A 23,764-nucleotide genomic window follows, 5' to 3' on the forward strand; every position below is an offset into this window, starting at 1 on the left:
CCCACAAATGTGTCAATCGCTAGCCCCCTCTCTACCTTGCAAAAAGAATACACAGATGTGCATCCTCCAGTTCAACAAGAAAACCACATACCAACATGCTCACAGTACCTAAAATCAAATGTGCCAGAGCCGGCGGTGCAAGGTCCCCTTTCTTAGCAGCCATGCAATGGAATGCGCTGCCACCGCCCCTAACAACAGAAACCTCACACCTTGGCTTTTACAAAGCCATCAAGACAACTCTATTCACCTAATCCAGACTATAGGGATGCAATGTGTGTACTATGACTGCCCATGCTATATGTATGTAATGTTTCTGCCAATGTCTGACACCTGCCTCACGTAACTAAGTTCATTACCTGTAACAGCGCCTCGATACCATTGGGCTGTGTGTGCGCTTTATAAATTTAAAATAAATAAATAAATAATATGAATGGAACAGTTTTAACAGATCACCTCGTATCCTGATACTCTTTGTGTAGTGAGGGTGGATTTGTATTTGTATAAAATGGCAAAACTGCATGCTCCACAGTCAATGTCACTGGGCATTCCATTATGATGGTGGAGGATTTCTGTATTGCGTATGCTGCTACTGCTAGAGCCTGCTCGCATAGAAAGTGACTGTGCATTACTGCATCTAAAAGTCCTCTGTTGTAAGCCAGGGGTTTGTGTCCCATGGACGTCTGCTCGGTGAGGACGGCTTTCATCATGCAACCATTGGAGTGTGAGAATAGAAAACATTGTTTATTGTAATCTGGTGTTGCTAAAACTGGTTCATTACTGATTGCATTTTTGTGTTACTGAACACATTTGGTCAGCTCACCTGTCCTACTGAAGGGTCCCTTTACTTTCTGCACTTCCTTTAACCCCTTCAACACTGGTTTGGTGTAGCTGAAATAGTCAAATATCCAAGACCTAAATAGTCCCAATAACTGTTGCATTTGTTTTAGTGTGGTTGGCTGTGGTATGTTCTGTACTGCTGCTGCTCTTTCTACGGTTACTTTTTCTTCCTGCAGATTATTTGTCCTAGTTGCAATACCTCTTTCTAGCAATGCTGCAATTGGTCTTTTTCTACCTTGTAGCCCATATCTGCAAGTAAAGTTAAGAGTGTTACCGAATCTTTCCTAGTTTGTTCTTCTATTTAGCTGCAGGCCAAAAGGTTGTCTACATATTGAATGATTTTGCTTTGCACCTGTATGTTTCCAAAATCTATTTTTAATACTCTGTTAAAAATACTCTGGACTCCCAGTACCCCCGAGGTAACCTTTTTTGTACATCTCTGCCTCCTCTACGTAAATGCTGTGAGATATTGACAGTCTTTAGGTCAATGAGGGTCATTATAAGGTTGCCGGTCCGGAAACAACGGTACCGGCAAACTACGAGTCTGCAAGCGGCTGCCTTTCCGCCTACCAGGTCTGACCTGGCGGCCGGAAAGGCACCCGCTCGCCGTCCTTGATGGATGCACCGGCACCATTCATGGATGGTGCCGGTGCATCTGTCCTCCCTATTCAATGAGTCCTATGGTGTATATTTAGGCTCCTCTGGAGCCTCCTTCTGGGGCTCGGTGGGGGGCACATACCAGGGGTTAGTGTATTTTGCAGCAGGCTGTAAAGGACAGGATCCTAATGTGGCAGGTTGCAAATAAAATTACCCATAAAGGGCGGGGCAGTGGCGTGTATGTGTGCATGATGTGTTCCCCCTGTGCAGTGATCAGGGGCATCCTCTACATCCTCAAACATTTTGCACAATTCAAGTATACTCTGCCTATTCTTTAAGTTTTCCCTTTATAAGTTGATGCCAAATATGTACACATATGTTCCAATACAGCCTTATCATGTGTGCCTTCCTCGGGCCATGATTTAAACATTCCCCAGAATCCACTTGCAATTGTACATCAGGATCTTCTTCCTATACTGTAGGAGCGCCTTGCACAGGTGCTCCAGTGGAGTGCCCATACTCCTTCTCAATTCAAAACCTGTTTTAAAACAAAAAATGACCCAAAACTACCATCCATTCTGAATCTCTACTACTACTTATGATGCATCTTTCCATGCGACGGGGGATCTTCAACTCTCTTATTATTTATTTATTTATTTATTTATTTATTTATTTATTTATTTATTTATTCGCATTTGTTAAGCGCACATACAGCCCATAGGGCATCGTGGCGCTTGTTACAGAGATGACTTGTTATACATACAAAGAAGTCATTACTTAGTTACAAGAGAGTAGTAAGGAGAAGATAGGAAAGGAAGAGGAGATGATGTTGTACGACGAGCTAGTTGAACAGGGTGGTTTTCAGTTTTTTTCGGAAGGCAATGAGAGATGTTTCTGCTCTGAGTGTGCTAGGTAGTGCGTTCCATAGCTTCGGTGCAATGTAAGGGAAGCTTATTCCACCTGCTCTGGCTCGTTTGATGCGTGGGACCCTAAGCTGGTTGGTGTGGCATTGTCTGGTTGGTCTAGTGGAGTGCGATCTGACTAGCGTGTCAGACAGGTAGGAAGGTGCAGATAGGTGAATACATTTATGTGCAGTGGTAAGTATTTTGAATGTGATGCGCTCTTTGATAGGTAGCCAGTGTGCTGCCTTTCTGGCTTGCGCGATGTGGTCCCGTTTAGGTATATTGAGGGCTGCTCTTAGTGCATTATTTTGTGTTGTTTGGAGTTTATTGAGATTAGTGATGGAAGTACCAGCCAGTAGTGCATTACAATAATCTATCTTGGCTCCTATGGTGGCTCTTGCAATAGATAAGCAATTATCTTTGGTTAGGAATGGTTTAATGGCATTAATGAGCTTAGTGCTCAGAGCGGAGGCAGAGACAATGGAGTTGACTTGCTTGTCCATGGATAGTGATGCGTCAATGTGGACTCCTAGTGTTTTTACAGAAGGTAGAACTGGGATGACACAATTGTCTATGCAGAAGTTTGTGTAGAGAGGGTCGAGATTCTTGAGAGTGGATTTTTGGCCAAGGATGAGAATTTCGGTCTTGTCACCGTTAAGACATAGGCCATTCGTGGCCATCCATGCTTGGATGGTGGCGTATATATTCTGGAGGGTGGTTGCGTCCTGGAGGTAGTGTCCTGTGAGCGGGAGGAGTACTTGGGTATCGTCAGCGAAGTTGGTGTATGTGATCCCAAGTGCGTCCAATTTGTCAAAGAGAGGTTTGGTGAAAAGATTATAGAGAGTGGGAGCTGTACATGAACCCTGAGGGACTCCATACCTGATGGTGGTAGGCTCTGCCTTGGCTATATTGGAGAACACTTTCATAACTCTACCTTTGAGGAAAGAGGTAATCCAATTTGTGGCTTGTTTGGAGAAATGAGCGGCCTGAGTTAGGTGGTTCGTGAGAATGGCATGATCGACTAAATCAAAAGCCGCTGAAAGGTCTAGGAGGAGCAGGAGGGTCGGCTTACCTTTATCTAGGATTAGGGTGATTTGATTCTTCAGATCTAGTAACGCGGTTTCAGTTCCATGACCTTTACGGAATCCGGACTGCCTTTTGCCTAGGACAGAGTTGTTTTCCAGGTAGGCCTGTATCTGCATATGTGCAGCTTTATCTAGGATTTTTAAGAGAAATGGAACCGTTGTAATGGGCCGGTAATTGTTAGGTTGGGCGGGGTCCAAGGTTGGTTTCTTTAAGAGCGGGCGTACCCACGCCTCTTTAAGGCTGTCCGGGACTTTACCCGTCTTGAATGAGGCATTAATGAAAGCTGTGATGATCGGTGCGAGGGGTGCAGCACACTCTTTGATTATGTTGGGGGGGCAAATGTCGCCTTTGCATTGAGATGGTTTGAGCTGTTTAAGGATGTGGAGAGTGTCCGACTCGGTGATTGGCGAAAAATTGAATTTTGAGGTGTGCTTATCTTTGGCGGTATTGACGGAGAGGGTCTGTTGGGGGTGTAGATTCCTATAGTGTTCTGCTATTTTAGTTTGAAGAAGGTCTATTTTATTTAACATCGCTGTTTGGATACTATTGCACCAGGCTTCATCCTTAACAATCTCATCTGTGCAGATAGGGGGCATAGTGAGCTCTTTAAAGATGGTGAAGAGCTCTTTTGAGTGGGAGTTGGCTTCCAGGATACGTTTATTGTAGGTTTCTGACTTTGCCTTGAATATGGCATTTTTGTATTTTTTAGAGATACAAAGAAAGTCTACTTTGGTGGCCTCACAGGGATTTGCCTGCCATGTTTTGAGGGCTTGGCGCTTACGTTGGCGCAGATTTAGTAAGTCATCCGTGAACCATGAGTTAGAATGAAACGATTTTTTTTCTTTTTTGTTTTCAAGAGGGGCTGCGGTATTGATGGCCATGGTGAGCGTGTTTTTGAAGATCTCTGCTAGAGTGTTGGGGTTGGAGGAAAACGGGGGTGCTAGGCATGGGGTGTTAAGGAAGGGACGTATATTGTCTGCTGTGAGTTTTTTGGCACTTCTGGTTAGCGTGGCCGGTGCAGGTTTTAGAGGTTTGGAGTAAGATGATATGGGGATGCAGAATTGGAGGCAGTTGTGATCAGACCATGGGAGGGCTGTGTTAGAGTTGAGAGTGGATCCACAGTTGTGATCTGCCACCCAGTCTAAGATGCAGCCTTTATTATGGGTCGGGGTAGTGATTATTTGTGTGAATCCTAAATCTGTGAGGTTTCTTGCGATGGTGGCAGCTTCTTTGTCGAGTTTATCATTAAATCCAAGATTGAGGTCTCCTAGAAACAGTGTTTTGGAAGTTTGTTGGAGGTTTTTTCCAAGAAGATGGTTGACTATGCTTTTGAAGTTATTAGCCGGGCCTGGGGGTCTATATATGACGTGAATGTTTACCGTATTTTTGGGAGAGAGGGTAAGTTTGGCTGAGAGGATGTCAGTGGTGTCTTCCCCGGGGGTGGGAGTCTGTCTTAAGGCTAAGGTGTCTTTAAAAATCAGTGCAACTCCGCCTCCTATTTTAGTTAATCTATCCTGTCTTAGGATCGAATATCCTGATGGTACAGCTAAGCTGATGGTCGGTCCAGCGGCAGAGTGCAGCCAAGTTTCTGTTATGGCTAACATATCTAGGTCCTGATTGGTAATAATGTCATTAACTTCTATAGCGTGGGCGTTGAGTGAGCGAACATTTAATAACGCACATCTGAGGTGTTGGATCTTTTTTGGTTGTGGTGGCTTGAGGAGTGTGCTAGTGATGGACTTTTTGGTAATGTGTGTAGGCTTGCTAGCCAAGTGGTGGCCGACTTTACGCTGGTCATGTGGGGTTTGATCGAACGTTGGAGCACTGTTAGGGCGTTGGGTCGCTGTGCTGGTGTGTGGTGGCCAGGTCTTGGTGTGGGTGTGAGAGCTTATGCGTAAGTTCCTGTCTGTTGCCTGCATTGGTGTAGAGGGGAGTGCTAAAGGGAATGTCCGTGTTCTGAGTCTGTACTGTCTGAGTATGATATCGGAGGGAGTAGCATGCGTGGTGGTGTGTCTAGGTTCCATGATATGGTTGTCGGGTTGCCCTGCGGGCATAGAGAAGTCAGTACTACTGGTCAGTAAGGTGTGGACTAGGCCTATGAGGAGGTACAGTGTATGTGTGGCGTACATATTGAGGTGGGTAAGCGAGAGTGGGATAGAATTATCAGTTGGGCAAAACAGTATCCCCGTAGTCTCTGGTGACCATAGGGCACAACACTATGTCACAGTGGTCTCTAAGCGACCATAAGGCATAGCACACTGTCACAGTGGTCTCTAAGCGACCATAAGGCACAACACAATGTCACAGTGGTCTCTAAGCGACCATAAGGCATAGCACACTGTCACAGTGGTCTCTAAGCGACCATAAGGCACAACACAATGTCACAGTGGTCTCTAAGCGACCATAAGGCATAGCACACTGTCACAGTGGTCTCTAAGCGACCATAAGGCACAACATAATGTCACAGTGGTCTCTAAGCCACCATAAGGCACAACACAGTGTAATAGTAGTCTATGTTAGACCGTACTGCAAAAACAGTTGTCAGGGGCAGCATACGGTAGGGCATGGCAAAAGCAGAATGCAGGTGATGATACATGTAACTAGTATGAGGCCGGGGAGGCTTGGATCAAAATGCTAATGCAGTGCTAAGACGATTACTAATGGCTACACAGGACTGTTGGTCTGTAATTGGTTGAGTGTGTACAAGTAGGGCAGAGAAGCATTTTGTGGCAGTTCAAGTGCACCATTGTGATGAGGAGACCTTGGAGGTAGCAATGATGAGAGGTTCTTGTATACTGGGTCAGCGAAGACTTGAAACAGTTCAGGTCGCTGGGTAATGCAGTGGGAAAAAGGTTGCTGTAAAGGGCAATATGCTTACCCCAGAGGAGGTGGGCAGGGGTTCTAGCCCTATGCTCGCCGGCGTAGACAGGCTAGAGACAGGCACAGTGCCTTCGTGGTGGGCCGGCTCGAAGCCTGCTGGCTTGTGGTTGGCTCCCAAGTAGAGGAGAGGGGCCAATCACGATGTTTGCAGGGCTGCGGGGCTGAGTGGAGGGCTGAAGATGCGACGGTCGGCCATTTTAGAATGGTGCAGACCTCGTGGGATCAAATGGTGGCTGGATGCAATCTGAGTGCAATAAGGGGGCAAATCCTAGCTGGAAAAGGCCACTGGGCAACGCTGGAGCGGCGCGGATATTATTAAATAATCCGCCGCGTGTTGTCTCAAAAATGCACGCTCGTGCTGCAAGCTTCCAATATGCAGCTAAGGGCTCATGACATACCTGGAGTCAGGCAGGGCTCGGGGGCGTCGATGCAGGGCTGGCTACTGCTCCTGCAGTAGATGGAAGGAGCTCCTGCTCCTCCTGGCTCTGGAGCGGTAGGGGCAGAGTTCCTGGTCCCTGGCTCCTAAGGCTCCGAACAGGCACCCAACAGGCCTTAGTGTGGCCTTTGTGAGGGCCGGCGTATCCGCCTGCCGGCGGATGCTCGTCCGAAGAAAGAGGCGGTCTCAGCCTCGTTTTGGCGCCGCGCTGCGCCCGGCATGAAGAGGTCAGGCAGGCCTCGAAGACCTAATCAGGCAGGTCTCTAGGGACCTCGTCGATGCTGCTGGCGGCTTCAGGGAGGGGGAGAGGGCTCCTGCCCTCTTCCCTGGGCAGATGATGAGAAGTGGGGAGACACGGGCTGTTCATGCAGTATCACAACATTGTCTTCCCTCCTCTTCGAGGGACTTCCCCTTCTCTCTCTTCACTTCCTCATACACACAAAACAACCCTGTCAACCTCCCTTGTTTTTCCTGCAAAACCACCCTAACGTTGGTAAATACACCAATAAAGAGGAAAAACTCAATAACAGAGTAACCCAAAGTGCACAAGAAAACCCAGCTTTATACAGAAGCAAATGATCACTGGGAGAGCGTACAAAGGACAATCTCAAGATAGTGTTTAAAGACAACAAGGTTTTAAATGAGAAAATCATCATAGCTTATGTTATTTTTAGTAATTATCATAAAACCTCTGCTCCCTCACTCAATTGGCACAGTAGCTGTTTGCACCTTGCATTCAGAGATATATCTATTTCTCGCTGCTAACACCTGAAACCAATTAACTTTTATAATTGCAAGCTGTGTTCTCTGGGAAACGTTTTCTGGTGTGGCTTCAGCGTCTAAGCAGAACTCCTCTCGGCACACTGACCTTGGTGCTTGGGCTTACTGTCTGAGTCTTGTGAGGCCTAGAATTTCGTGGTAAGCTATTTTATGTCAGGATGCAGTATTTCATAATGGAGGCCTTACAGGGTTTGGTCTGAGTAATTGCGGCATGTTAGTCTCCTTCGTGTGTTGCATGCCGCCATTCATTATTTCCTGCCTGTGTATGCTGCAACCTCTCCATGCCTGCTCATCTTTATACTGAATAACCGTGTCTGGGTAGTCTGCAACATGTCCTACTTATGTGAATGCAAACTACTTCTCGCCCTGCTTGTTTCGCGCAACCTATTCTTTTCTTCATGGCGGCTGCATGACCATTGTAGGTTTACTGAACGTTGATCAGCTTGTACTTTTGTTCATGCTTGGGAAAGGGTGGGGCCATGGCCAGACCCTCTTCAACTCTCATCTCCATTATCCCCCCCCCCCCTCTGGTCAGTTTATAGACCAAACCTCCATTCTCCGTCATCCAGTAATAGCCAGACTTAGGTATCCATAATTTGCACGCACCCCTCAAGCTACTTCCTTTTTCTACGTACTCATATAGCCCAACTGCCATAAAGCAGCAATCCCCAAATACATCACAATCTACCCAGTGCTGGTTATAGTTTTCAGGGTTCTGAAGGGGGGTTGTACCTGTTACCTGGGTGTCCAATAGGTCTGTCAATGATGTGCATTTGATGTGGTTAATCTGTTTCAGTGTGCATATGTACCACATTATCTTTACCCAACATCACTGTCACAATGTGCTGCTCTACAACCCTTTTCCCATTTTCCTAAACTGTGCTAATATTTTTTTAAGGATGTAAAGACTTGACAGTACCAATACCAGAACTGTTATTAATATTTTGAACACTTTTCCTAGCCAGGCAGGCACACGTGAGAACAGAGCCGTAAACCATTCCTCATCTTCAACTAGTTTTCTGGACCATTTTTGTGTTCACATTTTGAAGGGAAGTTACTGCATCTGTCAAGCTCCCATTCTTCCTTCACGGCAATGAGGAGGTCGAAGGCATACCTATTTTGAAGAGTAATCAATCTGATAGCTCTCAGCTCCTCCGTGATCACGTTGAGCCCTTTCTCAGTGGCATTTAGGGCCTGCAGTAACTCTCATTTAGTAATCTGCAACCATTTTCCATTTTCTGCCATTTGCAAGCCATGGGTGACAAGAGACGTGAAGAACATCAATGCCTTGCTAAACAGTCTGTGTTGAGATGGGATAGCGTCCATTGCGTCATTAAATGCCATAGAAAATAAATTCTCTCTTTTTGAGTGTTGTAGTGTTTTGATTCCCTTTTTACCGTAGGGTAGTCTCCAATTTTCACCACATCACTTTGAGACACCACTAGTGCCAGTGCATGTAACACTGCTAGTGAGCACTTGCCACCACAATTCAGCAAGAGCTGCATATAAACCCATGAACCACTGGACCAATCGTGGTCCATTAGTACTGCTGTGCCTACTTCCATGTCTAGTATATCCATGATGTGTTTGCATGCTACATTGTTCCCTAACTGCACTATGCCATTATTTCTGAAACACAATGTATTTTGTATCCTTGTTATTATCTGCACTGGTCCTCTTCGTCCTCCACCCATGTTACCAATCTGGCAGATTTTTTCAATTCTTCTAGACAAATCGTATCAGTATTTTCTACAGGCCCCCATGAATATCCTATCAGTGCTTTTAGAGGATAACCTTCAAAGTGTTGTCTCAGGGGGTATTCGTCATTATTCACATCTCTCCTAACTCATGACATGTCTTTGATCGTGTTAACAGCTACATCAATACTATTATACTATTATCACTAAAAAATTTTAGTGCCATGGAGTAGGCAAACAAAAAAACAATAGGAAAAGAAAAAAGTGCCAATCATAATGCTGGTGGGGCCAATTTTCTCCAAATAACTCTTTCTCCGCCCTTGTTGAGATATTAGTGAGACGGTTTCTCTTGCTCTTGAGAGGTAAATTGTTTGATAGCGTGGCATCAGGTGTCATGCTTCTGGTCAGCTCTCACTCGCGCCCTCGTCTGTGGTCTGGTCACCACTTCTTCTTCTTCTTCCGGTTCCTCTTTTTCAGATGGGGGGGCTGTTCCTATTAAGCACTTCACATCACCTATATGCACCCACACTTTCTTTATGCACACTTTTACTGTGGTGGGGGTGGCATACTACACAGAAAGTGGGCCCTGAAATCATGGCTTGTGCCACTTTCAAATGAAATTCTGTATACAAATCAAATCACAATTTCCAAGAGGGGTATTACAGCATTTACAGCTACAATTCGTTCTCTGTTATCATTGGTTGCTTCTTAGGCCGTCTGCCACAACTTTATCTGAGAGAAACGCAATTCAAACATTTAGTCTTGGCAGTTAAATAATTAGTTAAATAATCATGCATATCATCATCTAGCACAGCTGCAGAAATGTCTGCATAACTCTCTGCATCCATTCAAGCACATGTGGGAGGAGCAATGGGGTTGTGCATTCTTCTGCCTGTCACTATTTCATGGGGTATAAGGTGGTGCTTTGAGCCTGACTGATTGAGTAGGGCAAAAAGAGCCAAGGGAAGGCAGTGCAAGCAATTATTATTTAGAATAACTCACAGTTTGACAATGCGTTCCTTCAAGAGGCCGTTTAGATGTTCCTGAAAACTGTTTGCCTGGAGATGATAAGTGAACAATGCTTGTGCTTGATGTCAAGCAGGGATGTAGTCTCTGAAAATAACTCATTTACAAATTGTGGTGCGCTACCTGACCACAGTACTTTACACACTCCCTATCAGAGAAATATTTTGCATATAAGGAACTTAACAGATGACTTGGCGTCTTCATGGGTACATGGTGCTGCTACTATCTAAGCATGGAAAGGGACACACCAACACAATCATGCATTGGTATCCATTACAACTTTGGAGCATATTGACATAATCTATATTGCAAATTTATGTTTTTTTTAAAATTTGGTATCTTATATTTTATATTATTCTGATGAAATGTATAGCTGAATGTCTTTAATATTCATGTAATGTGAAAAGTTTACTTGTAAACAGAAACACATTAAATAAATAATAATCTATATGCAAATGCCAAATGGGGCCTGTCGGACGGGGTATTGCTCCTGTCACCATTCTCAAGGTATGTCTAGTAGTACATTGCTAGAATGTAGCACAATTGGCAATGGCATTCAAGATATGTTCATGTAGGTTTGAGACAAACCAATGTTCTGACATATCTGCTGCCACATATTCCCTTGTGGGGTGTGATGGGTAGTGTAAGTGTTCTAATGATACTGTAAGTAACTCAATGGGCATTACAGGTTTCCATGGACTATTCTGTTGCCACACAGGGTTGGTTGGGGATAATGAGCAGCCCCGTTTTATCAACAGATGCTGTTCTGTCTGTGGTGCATGTCCCTGCAGTTCCACTATTTGTGTCAAAGATAATGCATTATAGCCCTCTTCCAACTCATGTAGAGCATAATTTTTTGTATTGAAATTGCTATTTGTGGGAAATATGCTGCCCTTTTTGCTTATGCATCTGCTGCGTTATTGCCACACGAAATTAAGCCTGTGCCCCTAGTGTGGGATGCAAATTTCACCATGGCAACCACTGTGGGATATGCCAGTGCATCAAGTAATCTTCCTAATAATGGGGCATGCTTAACCTGTATGCCGCCTGCATGCTGGACATTACTGTTAGTACTGTAGACATCACATAGGCAGATCATCACTACCTGGTCCTCATGCTCTTTGAATGCTAATATCATTGCCACTAACTCAGCTGCCTGCACCGAAAAATGTGCTGCTAATCTGATGCTTGTCTCAATGTCAAAATGATTGCCCCTACTCCTTATCACCACTGCTCCTGAATGCCTCTATCCAGTGCTCTGTTATATTGCTGATGAACCATCAATGAAGACCACCTCATCCCACACTAACTTTGTTTTCTTTATTGGGGGTGCATCATCATGTATTTGTGTATATGTGGAACAGTCATGAACCTATTCTCCCACTAATGGTTCAGGAATTAATCTTGCAGAATTCACAGTGCGGCATCTGACAATGTTTATTGATGGATTGAATATTATGACCTTGTTTCCAGATGCTTGCTGTGTAGTGAGCGTGAATCTTGGTCTTTCAAAAACAGAAAACAGGGCATGCTCCACATTCAATGTTACTGCAGAGCCCATCATGATTGCCAATGATTTCTCTATGGCAAAGGCTGCTGTAGCCAGTGTTTGTTAGAAATACGATTTCATCACTGAATCTAAGATCCCACTGTAAAATTAGATGGGTTTGTGCCCTGGCACTACTGAAAGTAGAATAAATACCATTTGTCCATGTAACCTGCGATGCCTAGCACGGGGGCTGTGCATATTGCTTGCTTTAGTGCCTTAAATACATTAGGCCTCATTACGAGTTTGGCGGCAGCCAAGGAGCTATTAGCTCCATGGCTGCTGCCAAACCGGGCTCCTTTTCCCGGGTTCCCAGCATGGGGAATTACCAGGCCATTCCGAGTTTGGAGGGCCCGGTAATTCCTCCCTCTGGGAACCCAGGCCTGGACCTTCCCCATTCCCATCTGAGCCACCATCTGAGCCCCCATAAAGCTCAATGGGAATGGGACAGGGAGCTAACGACGGGCCAATTACGACCGGCCCGTTGTTAGATCCCTCTTCCCCTCGCAGGACCCGGTAACGACGCCTGGTTTTTGTAATGAGGCCCATTGATTAACTTGTCTGTCCATATTATGGGGCTCTTCTCTTTCAGTGCTTCCTTCAATACTTCTAAAAGAGATTGAACACATGTGCTGTAGTCAAAGACCCAGAAGCGACAATTATTACAAATCCCCAGGAATTGCCGTAATGCTTTCACTGTCTCTGGGGAGATGGGGGGGGGGGGTTGCAATAGCTTCTGCTCTGTCAGGCATCACCCACCTCCCTTTTCTGGTTCAAATATAATAATTATTTCTGGCATTAGTGCAATTTCTCTTTGTCCACCTTGTATCCTTTCTCAGCCAATAGTGTTAATAACATTGCTGACTCTGTATTACACTCTTCCTTTGTGCTACTGCACACTAGCAAATCATCAACATATTGTAGAATCATACTTGGTGTTTGTACATTCACCAAGTCCATCTGTAGCACTCTGTTGAAGACACTGCAGGACTCACACTACCCCTGTGGCAGTCTTGTGTGTTGGAGTTCGATCCTGCAATCTGTAAACGCTGTAAGATTTTGAGATTCTATTTGCAATGGAATGGAAAAAGCGTCTTTTAAAGTCAATCACTGCAAAATATGTGGATTAGGCAGTACGTTACAAAGAATTGTATCTGGGTTGAGCACAATTGTAAATTCCGCCTCTACGATATTATTTAAGGGGCGTAAATCTTGTATGAATCTCCAAGATTCTCCTTTCACTTTTTTCACTGTATACACTGCTATGTTGCATTGGGATTCAGATGGCACAATGAACACTTGTTGCATCAAGGTGGTAATCATTTCACAAATGCCTTCATCTGACTCCCTTGACATGGGATACTGTATAACTCGGGGTAAGATTACTTCCTCTTTCAATTTCTTTTGTACTGTTCCAATACTTTTCAGCAGATCTACAACATATGGGTCGCTAGTCCATAGTACACTTAGTACTTTTGACAGATCTTGTTGCAAGAAAGATGGTACCTTTTTTGCCAACAGAATTATCTGAGGTATTTCCTTGTACTGTATTTGCAACTGGTATGGAATAGACATTTCGAAAATCACTTCATCCTTTGTATGGCTGCCGTCGAATAGCTCATCATCTGTCATGTTGCTCAACCACTGTGCTGAGTCCAGTGCTATGGCTGTGTGCCAGTTAACACCTTCCTTGCATGTCCTGTGTTACTTTGTCCTCTCGTACTGTCGGGGGGAAATTCTGCCGGGGTCGGCCGGGCCGTCCGCTGACCTCCGGGCAGGGAGGCCCCAACTCCTCCCGTATATCCCAGATGAGATAGAGTATGAGACACACACAAGGAGCAAGGTGACTCTGCTGTTTATTTATACAAAACGGCAGGGATGGGTCAAGGAGCGTACGCGTTCGTCCTGACACACACACAATCGTGGGGCTCGCAGGCCCTTTTTACTGCATTATGACGCGCTACTTGCGTCACTTCAAAAAGTTAACAAAAAACCTATCGCCACTCTTAATTGGTTGCTCGAGTGGTAGGGTTAGTATAGTACACATATAGAGAATGATATTAGTGGACAAGGTGTAGTCAGGTGATATATCTGGGTTGTCCCTACAATTAGATACATAAGAATTGTTACATGAAGACTCCTGAGGATTGGCTAATGTTACTGACGTCTGAGATAAGAGCCCCATGTTCTGATTGGTGCACCCGTGAGCTTCCCAGCCTGGGACCACCGTTGTTCCCAGCTCTCGGTGTACCTGTGATTGCAACAATGTTTCAATATGGGTACGTGCAGACAATGTGAGGATTTATTCATAGGTGGAAGGCTGACGGCTCCCACTGTAGCAGATGTCCATTGAGCCTTTCAAGTGTATTGGCCTGTGTCTCGTAGCGAGGGACCCAGACGCCTTTTTTCTCCTGGGCTTTGGCATCTCGTCAGGTTCGGCTTGGTCACGTGGGGAGGGACCGTGAAAGAGGCAGAATTCTGCACAATTAATATTGCTTTTTCTACTGCGCGTCTGGTTTAATTTGCCGGCGTGACTTTAACGTTGGTGCGCGGAGTGCGAGGTTGCAACATCGTGCCTTTGATGATTTGTTCTTGGAATGTGAGTTTGCAACATTACGACCTTGACTGGTTGCTCCACTGGGTTCTTTCTGCAGGATCAGCAACCTGACTCGTGCTTTGTTAATGTCCACAGGAGCTCTTGGTTGAGGCCTACTTGGGCCTGGTGCATAATTAGTCCGTTTGGTGCATAGGTGCTTTTAGGTTATAATAGCATATATTTCCATGACCAGTATCGTGTTTCCATTATACCTCTATGGTGGTAATGGGTTTCAAGAGAAGCGTGAGCAAGCGTTATAAATGAGCTCATGATGCGTCTTGCGTTTCTGCATTCTGAAAGCCTATGTAAAAATAATAAAGATGCACGTCCGTGAATATGCCTGTCGCCTACGTCAGAGCACTGAGTATGTTCTTCGTGTAGATTGGTGTGGAAATGTTCAGTGTGTATATTTGTACAGAAGTGCTTCCCGTTGTCTAGGTCGTCATGGCATCTCTAACGACGTGTGGATTTTAGTCTAGCTGATCCGAACCGCAGGTGTCGGCATGGCCAGTGCGGGCTGTTGGGCAAGCATATGGACACATACGTATGTTCCTGTACCAGGGTACCTGGTCGTCTGGTAAATGGACAAACTCTTCTCGCGGCGGGTGTCTGGGCCGTGATCCTCTAGGCCAAGCGCGAGAGGTGAAGGACGGGAGCCTGGTCTTCCATTCTCCCACTTCAGTCCCCCCTCTGGTCGACTTGTCGACCACAAACATATCCTTCTCGTTATCTCCTCTTACCCTCCATATCTTAGTTATCCCTCCGAGATGTCCATAATGGTTTACCTGATCTTCAAATGACCAATACATATATTCACATGTTCCTCCAGGAGTACAGTATACCCATCTTCCTATGTAGCTCCTGGGGTTCCTTGGGTTCTCGATCTTCACTGATGGTGGGTCTAGATGGTTGGTGATGATTTGGGTGCGCAACTTCTCCCTCTCTTGTATTATCACCCCTGTATGCTGGCCGTCATCTGCTGGCATCAAGGGGTGCATTCCCACCATTTCCAGCAACTCGTCAGTCGTGCGTGCCTTCCGGGCCTTCCAAAATCTAATTATGATCAGAGTAGCTCCAGCCAAAATAGTACACCCCACTATTATTTTCAGTCCATCTGACAGCCAAGATGGCATCCATGACCATAATAGTGAAAACCAGCTCTTATCCTTGTCTACACCGTTACTTTCATCCATCATTTTGGAGTGCATCTGGGCCAATTGTGATACTGCTTCTGTCAGTGTACCATTGTCAGCATCGTTGGCAGGTATGAACGTGCAGCAAGATTGTCCTATCTTTGCACAAACTCCTCCTTCCATTGCTGTGAGAAGGTCCAATACATATCTGTTCTGGAGTGCTACCATCCTTACAGCTCGCAGCTCCTCTTTAATTGCGTTGAACCCTTTTACTGTTGAATTGATGGTCATCATTAGTTCCCATCTGGTTATTTGGAGCCATTTTGCGTTTGCGTATGCCTGCAGTCCCGGATGTATTATTGAGGAGAAGAACATTGCTGCTCTGCTGAATAGTCTGTGTTCTGGCGGTATTGACGTTAGTTCCGTTTCCGACCTTCCCCACAGGTAATTTCCTGTCAGTGGCTCTCCTTGTCGTTTTCTCCTATTTAGGACAGTATCCTCGCTGTTGGTCTTGTTCTCTTGCTCCTTCTGAAGTGGTGTAGATCTCTTTCTTCTCTTATCCCCTTCATCCATTTTAGGAAATTTCGCCACATTGACATGCTTCTTAGGTACCACTAGTGATGGTACATTGACGTGTACCATTGTGCACACACCATTCCACAGGGGAGGCAGTGTATGATATGCCTTTTCTCCACAGGCCCAATAATGGTCCATTATTACTGCTGTTCCCGCTCCCCCCTCAGGTAACTCCATCACACTTGCACAATTGGTGTTATATCCTACGTCCACCTCTCCTTTATGCTGGTAGCATACTTTGGGCGCAGTCAATGGTAGTATTGTTATGGGGTCTTCATCTTCTTCTACCCACGTGAGCATTGGTACATACTTGATCCACGTCGTCCAACATCGATGATTGTGTGTCTCGATGGTTGAGATAGTTTCTTTTGTTACCATGTTGCTGCCAATTACTCCTATCTCCCAGCTGTTGTCCAGATACACCTTTCCTGTTATCGTCAGTAGCGGCCTCTCCCAGCATCCTTGTTTACCCGGAACTTCAGTGGCGTACCAATCACATGGTAGATACTGCAGTGTTACCTTCTTTGTTTCTCCTTTTGCAGGGCCACTTGTTATGTATTTGAATGCTTCAGCATGTAGACTGGTCTTGTGATAACTCAGATAGGTCTTGAGGAAGTTGTTTTCATATGGGTATGAGTCTCGTGTTTTCCATGTCATATGCACTACTGTTCCTTGAAATCTTCCTTTCGTTTGGAACAGGGCCAAATATATTATGCACTGTGCCGTCTTTTCATCTATTTCAGTGGCAACAAATGTTCGTGAAGCGCTCATGGCGTATGGTATTAATGAGCAAACATAACAGCTGTCCTCAGTTGTCTGCTTACCAATGCGGGTCATGTGCTGGTACCATATGTTGTTTGTGACGTGTGCTGAATCTTGTACATAATTATCAATACCTTTATTGTCTGAGTATGTGCTGCGTTTAACTCTATTTTGCTTGGGTGCAATGTTACTATTACCACCTGACGTAACACCTGTTGCAGCAGGGAACGGGGGTATATTAGGTTTGGGTGCAGCAATAAAACTGATAGCATAGCTGTACTGCCAGACAGAGGCAGCCAAGAACCCAGTGATCATAAAAATCCCTATTATTTTTATTACATATGCTAATCTCACCGGCATTTTGCTCTTACCTTGCTGCAGTCCTGGCAGCGTATTCTTGTGACGTTAAAGTTGCCCGCCTAAAAATTCTCAAAAGTGCTCGTTATTAAATGTTAGTTTTGTTTCCTTAAGCTCTCCCTATCAAGTAGTCATTCAGTGCCCAGGTGAAGAGCTGCTCCCACGCTACTCTAAGTGATCGGTCTCTTAGGACCGGCAAGTATGGGCGGAGGTGGGGCATGTAATTTTCTATGGCCAGGAGGAAGGCTGTGTAGTAGACACGTACCCTTCTCCTTTTTAAGTATGTTGGCCTTTTTATTTCGTATACAAATTGGTGTGACAATTCTTCTGGGTAGTTATCGTCTGGCAGCACCATCTACGCCTGCACACTGAACTTGTTAATTAGCTTTTCTTAACAATACAATATTACGCAGTTCCTGTATGTGCGAGAGAAAAAAGAGAACATTCACGTGTTTACATGTGTATTGGTGCAAGCAATGTCCTTCAGTTTTAGTTACAACTGTACTTAGCAGTCAATGGGGGGGGGGTTTTGCTCAGGTGGCGGAAGTATTTTTACTCTTTGAGCATGTGACCATAGGGTGGGCAGTATGGGGATCACCCCTTTCTTCGTCAGTTATCATCTCCGAGGGAACAATTGGGTCGTTGTCTGTGATGGAACTTTCTTCCGCTGTCGGGGATGTTGTTACTGTCCTTCCAATGGACCTGTCGTTGGCGCTGGGGCGGGTCTGCAGTTTGTAGATCTTTACGTCATGTAGGTGGTTCCAGGCACGCTTATCCTTTAGATTTACTGCTCTTGTTGATACGTCCTCCACCAGATGGGGGCCAGTGAACCTCTTCTCGTTCCACTTTCTATTGAAATTGCGAAGTAGTACGTGGTCACCTTTGGCAAGTTTGCACGAGTTCTCCTTTCCCAATTCTGTACTTTCGTCTTTTTCTTGATTGCTGGTAGACCCGCCCCGTGTGCGCTCGAGCTGTTGAGACACAAACACGACACTAGTAATCAAAGAAGACACATATTGATACATTTCATCACCTAACACATTCGCTGAACTTTCGTGGTCGGTGAATGCCCTTGACGTTGGTGTTAGGGGAAGGCGCATTTGACGTCCAGTAACCACTTCGTGAGGGGTGAGGTGGTGGTCGGACCCTGGCCTATTTCTAAGTTCAAACAATGCTAACGGAAGGCAATACAACCAACTTTTCTTTGTTGTTTGTTGTATTTTAGCAATTGCCTCCTTCAATAAGCCATTCAGGCGTTCACATACACCATTAGCCTGTGGGTGGTATGCACATGCAAATTTGTGTTTAATGTTCAGCAGGGATGTGATATGCTGGAACATTTCGTTTGCAAAATGGGGGCCGTTGTCTGATCTTAACACCTCGCACACTCCCCACCTGGGGAAGACCTCCCTTACTATGAATTTGGCTGCTCTAAACGCATCAGGGTGTGAACAGGGCCCTGCTTCAATCCACCTAGAAAATGGGCATACTACTACAATCATATACCTATTACCTTGACATATGTTGATCATATCAACATAGTCAATGTGAAGGTGCCGAAAAGGTCCTTCTGGCCGGGGTATGGTACCTCTTATCACTTTTAAAGTATGACCGGCCGTAAACTGTTGACATGTGAGGCAATTGCTGATAAAATTTGACACATGAGAGGTTAACTCGGGACAAAACCAATCTTCTCTAATTCGTGCTGCGATTATTTCCTTGCCTGTATGGGCAGGGTGATGTAATTGGCTCAGGGCGGTATTTAACAGTGCCAACGGTATTACAACTTTCCCAGTGCCACCCTGGCGCCATAGTGCGTCGGTTGGTGACATTGTGCATCCTCTTTTCACCCATACTTCTTTTTCGGCCATTGGTGCAGCCGCTTGTAGCTCCATAATCTGTGTGGCTGGGAGATGGGTGTACCCTTCTCTTATTAACATCTCCCTAGCTATTCCCCTCCCTCTCCCTCTCTGTGAGTCTGTGGGGTTCCATATCTCACCAAAATATGCAGCATATTTCGCATGTGCGTCTGCTGCTGCATTTCCTTTTGAGGCGTAGTCTTCTCCATTGGTGTGTGCGGTGCATTTGACTAGGGCTAGTTCTTGGGGGTCGTTTATTACTTCAATTAGTTCAGCCAACAAGAGGGCATGTTGTACTGGAGTGCCATCAGCTCTCCGAAACCCTCTTCTTCTCCATTTTGATAGCCCTGAGTGGACAGTGGATGTAACATATGCACTGTCAGAATATATAGTTACTCTTTTATTAAAACTTTCCTTTAATGCCAATATTAGTGCAACGAGTTCCGCGGCTTGAGCAGAGTAATGCTGTGGTAATTGTACACACTTCATAGCCACACACACCGGCGCCTCCATCATTTTTACTACTGCTGCCCCAGTCCTTCGTATCCCATCTCCTTGATCAATAGTTGATGACCCATCAATAAACAAAAGCTCACCTCCCTCTAGTGCATTTTCTTCAACTTTCCTAGTACATGAGTACATTTCAGTTACTTGGGTGCAGTCGTGGGCGTAATCTCCCTCTTCAATTACTTCTGCTAGGAACCTTGCAGGGTTAACCGTGCTACATCTAACAATTGCTAGTTCAGCTTTAGACAAAATAATCTCATAACCTGATGCCCTCTGTGTCGTTAGTGTGGACTTAGGTTTATTCAATATCGCAAATAGTGCATGTTCCACAAATTATGTAGTTGGACACCCCATAGTTATTGCTGATGCTTTTTCTACTGCAAAAGCAGCTGCAGCAAGACCTTGTTCACAAGAGAAGTGGCCTAACATTATAGGGTCTAAGTGACCGCTGTAAAATGCTACTGGTTTATAGCCCATGCTAGTTTTTTGGGCCAACACTGCTTTCATCACTGCTGAGTCGCAATGTGAAAATATAAAAAAGCGCCGCTCATAGTCTGGGGATGCCAGTACTGGAGCAGTTGATATCGCGTCTTTTAATTCGTCAAATGCCTCCCTCATTTCCATAGTCCACCCCAACTTTTTCTCCCCTTTATTTGCTTCCTTCAAACCCTCAAGCAGTGGTCCTATGTATGAGCTGTAATCAAATACCCATGCTCTACAGTAGTTGCACAGCCCCAGAAATTGCTGCAGTTCTCTCACAGGCTGTGGCACGGGAGTGCTTGAGATGGCCTGTGCTCTCTGTGGTGCAATCCTTCTTCCATGTTGGGATATCAGTTGGCCAATGTAAAGTACCTGTTCCTGACAGTATTGTATCTTTTCCATGTCTACCTTGTACCCCTTTTCTGCCAGTATCGTCAACATTTTTAAGGAGTCCTCTCTACATTTACTTTCGTTTGTACTGCAAATTATTATGTCATCCACATACTGTAACACTGTGCTTTCCACCTCAACGTTACCCAAATCCATCTGTATTACTCTATTGAAAATTGAGGGTGATTCACAATACCCCTGTGGTAATCTGGTATGTTTGCACTTTGTATTTCGGTAAGTGAAGCTTGTCAAATCTTGTGAGTCTGGGTGTAATGGTATTGAGAAAAAAGCATTTTTAAGGTCAATCACTGTAAATCGTGATGCTTCTGCTGGAATGCCACACAATATTGTGGCCGGGTTTGCTGTTACTGGATACTCTGCTTCTACTATGTTGTTCAAGGGTCTGAGGTCCTGTATGAAGCGCCAAGACCCCCCTTTAGCCTTGCGCACCGGGTACACAGCTGTGTTACATGGTGATTCTGAGGGGACCAATATGCCATTGTTTATAAGGGCCGTTATGGTTTCATATATGCCCTCATCTGCCTCTTTTGACAATGGGTACTGTTTCACTCTTGGTAGTATGGCACCTTTTTTCAATTTTATCCTTACACCCCCTATGCTTTTTATGCATCCCACGTCATAAGGGCTAATAGTCCATAATGATTTGGGCACCTTTGACATATCTTCCTTAAAAAATGGGACTGGGGTGCTTGCGGGTGCCTCAAGTGCCATTGCAATTTTCTGTGCTACTTGTTTGTGAGCCACTCTTAGCCATATTTCTACACTCATCATGAACACCATTTCACCTTCCTCCTTTTCTTCTGAAAACAGCTCTTCATCTGACACCTGGGTCAGCCTACATCCTTCTGCTAGTGCTATCACTGCCCTCCATGCTCTCCCTTCTTTATCTTGGGCGTGCACAGCAACATAATCAGCTGTTGCAATAATGCTCTCAATGTCCATTACAAACACCTTCCCTTCCAGTTCATTAACTGGTGTTTCTGGTCGGAACAGATAGGCTGCTGGCCTCCTCCATATTTTCCCTCCTATCCCTGGCATCCATGCAAATGCCATGTCTGTGCCATACTGGAATAGCTCGCCATCTACTGGCTCCGCCCTAATCGCTATCTGTCCACAGTATGCTTGCAAAATCTGTCGTGCTGCGAGCATGTTAATCCCTGGAGTAGAGCAAATTATGCCATCCTCTGTAAAGGAGATCGTCATATTCAACCTGTTCATTATGTCTCTCCCCAGTATATTTACTGGTGAAGCACTATAATACAAAAGTGGCACTGACAGATCATAATCTCCAATAGATAAGGGAACGTTATCAGTAAATGGAACCAACCCTTTAGCCCCAGAAAATCCTTGGGTGTTCATGGCTTCGCCTGACATCTTAAATTTACCTTCCCTTATGCAAGACCGGGTTGCCCCGGTGTCAACAAGGAATGATAATTTTTTGTCACCTATCGTTACCTCTATGCATGGCTCCTCCGCACTATTAGGTGTTACTGACAGGATGGGACACACCAAGGCCGTCTGTGGGCTGACCTATTGGGGGTACATTGATTGGCCATTCCCTGTGTAAGGGTTGTGTCCCAACACCGTCACCCCACCCAATTGTGTTCGTTGAGTTTGGGGTGGTGGTTGTATTAACGCCACTTGTTGTTGTGGCGGCGTCAGTTGCTGTGTTATTTGTTGTTGTGGCAGTGAATAGGTTTGTGGCTGTTGTGTTTGTTGTTGTTGGTCACTCCCTTGTTGTGACATCTGCTGTTGTTGTATGCCCTGCTGTTCTTGTGAGGTCCTAGGTTGTGCTTGTTCATTCCATGCTGGTGTTCCTGGCCTGACCCTACATGTACGTGACATGTGTCCTAATAGTCCGCAGCTCCAACACACGGGTGGTTCCCTGTTTTGCCATGGGAAGCTCCCTGTGTTGTCCTGGTATACGGGTTGCCCTGTGGGGTAGTAATTTCTGAGTCCCCCAGCCTGTTGTTGGGTATTATATCCATATCCTCTCCCCCTCATAAACCCTCCTCTCCCTCTGTTATAACTATAATACCCAGTTCCTTGCATTGGGTACCCTCCTCCCATGTTTGGTGCGTGTAATTGCAGAGGCGGCACTTGCTGTATTACACCTTGTGGAGGCGCTATTTGAGCGGGATCTTGTGCAGCCACTACTTGCGTTGGGCTTTGGGCCATTGGTGTGGGCGTAGTTATTAGTGCCCCTTCCATTGTGTATTTAGTAAGTTTTTTCTGTACTAATTTGGCCTCTTCTGTTTTCCTGTCCTCCTCCTTTTGTTTCATTTTTCCTTGCCATGTCCTGCAGTGATGTACTATAGTCAGTTGTATTTCAGGCCATGGTTTTGCTTCCATCCCCACTACTTTCTTTAGTTGTTTCTGAACTCCTTCTGGGAGCCCTTGTACTAGTATATGATAAAATATGGCTGGTGTTTTGTCCCATTGTTCTCTAGTTTCCATGCGCCATTTCTCTTGAATATCCTGAATATAATCAACAGGATCCTCATTTTCACCCATCTTACGGGAAGTAATGGCTCCTATGTCTGATGTGTCTGGGTACTGTACTCTCAGTGCCTGCCATAGCGCATGTCTGCAGTTTGCAAATGGTGCCCCATCATGCGATGTGTTCGTTATTGTTACCCCATGGAATCCCGCTCTTTTCCAAATGTCATCCGCTCTATCCCCTAATATTGATATTAACAGGCCCTTCACATCTCCTACTGCTAGTTTCTGTCCTGCGGTGTGTTTTTCCATTTCATATATCCACTTACCCGCACCTCCACTTAGTGATGGGAGCCTACATTTTATATTTTCCTTATCCGTGTGTTTCCAAGGTACATACTGTGGTCTAACCCCTCCTCTCTCCAGCAGTGGCATTAAATTCTGTCTTGTGTCACCCTTTACGCTCCATAATATTGAGTCTTCACACCCCTCCTCTTCCCCCATTTCTTTTACTGCTTCAAATTCTTCCTTACTACCTCTGCTCCTACCTCCCTCCTCTTCCTTTCCCCTTTTTTCATCATTTCCTGTGTTCAATATGGGTATGTTTATTTGTCTGTCTTGCCTGCGACTAGGGAGGTCCCTAAGCCGACATGCATAAGGTGTAAGTTCGTTCATGAAGGGCGCGAGCTTTATTCTGTGCAGAGAGCGTGCGGTGGTTGAACATGTAGGGTGTGACGTGGGAGGGCGTGATGGGGATGTGGGTGGCGTGGTTTCATTGGTTTGTGTTTCCCCTATTCTTTTCACTTCCTCCTTACTTCTCTCCAGCTCCTCCCATCTTCTACTCATCCAGGGCGAAT

The sequence above is a fragment of the Ambystoma mexicanum genome, chromosome 10, assembly GCF_040938575.1.
Source record: "Ambystoma mexicanum isolate Mex_15411 chromosome 10, UKY_AmexF1_1, whole genome shotgun sequence".
Lineage (NCBI taxonomy): Eukaryota > Metazoa > Chordata > Amphibia > Caudata > Ambystomatidae > Ambystoma > Ambystoma mexicanum.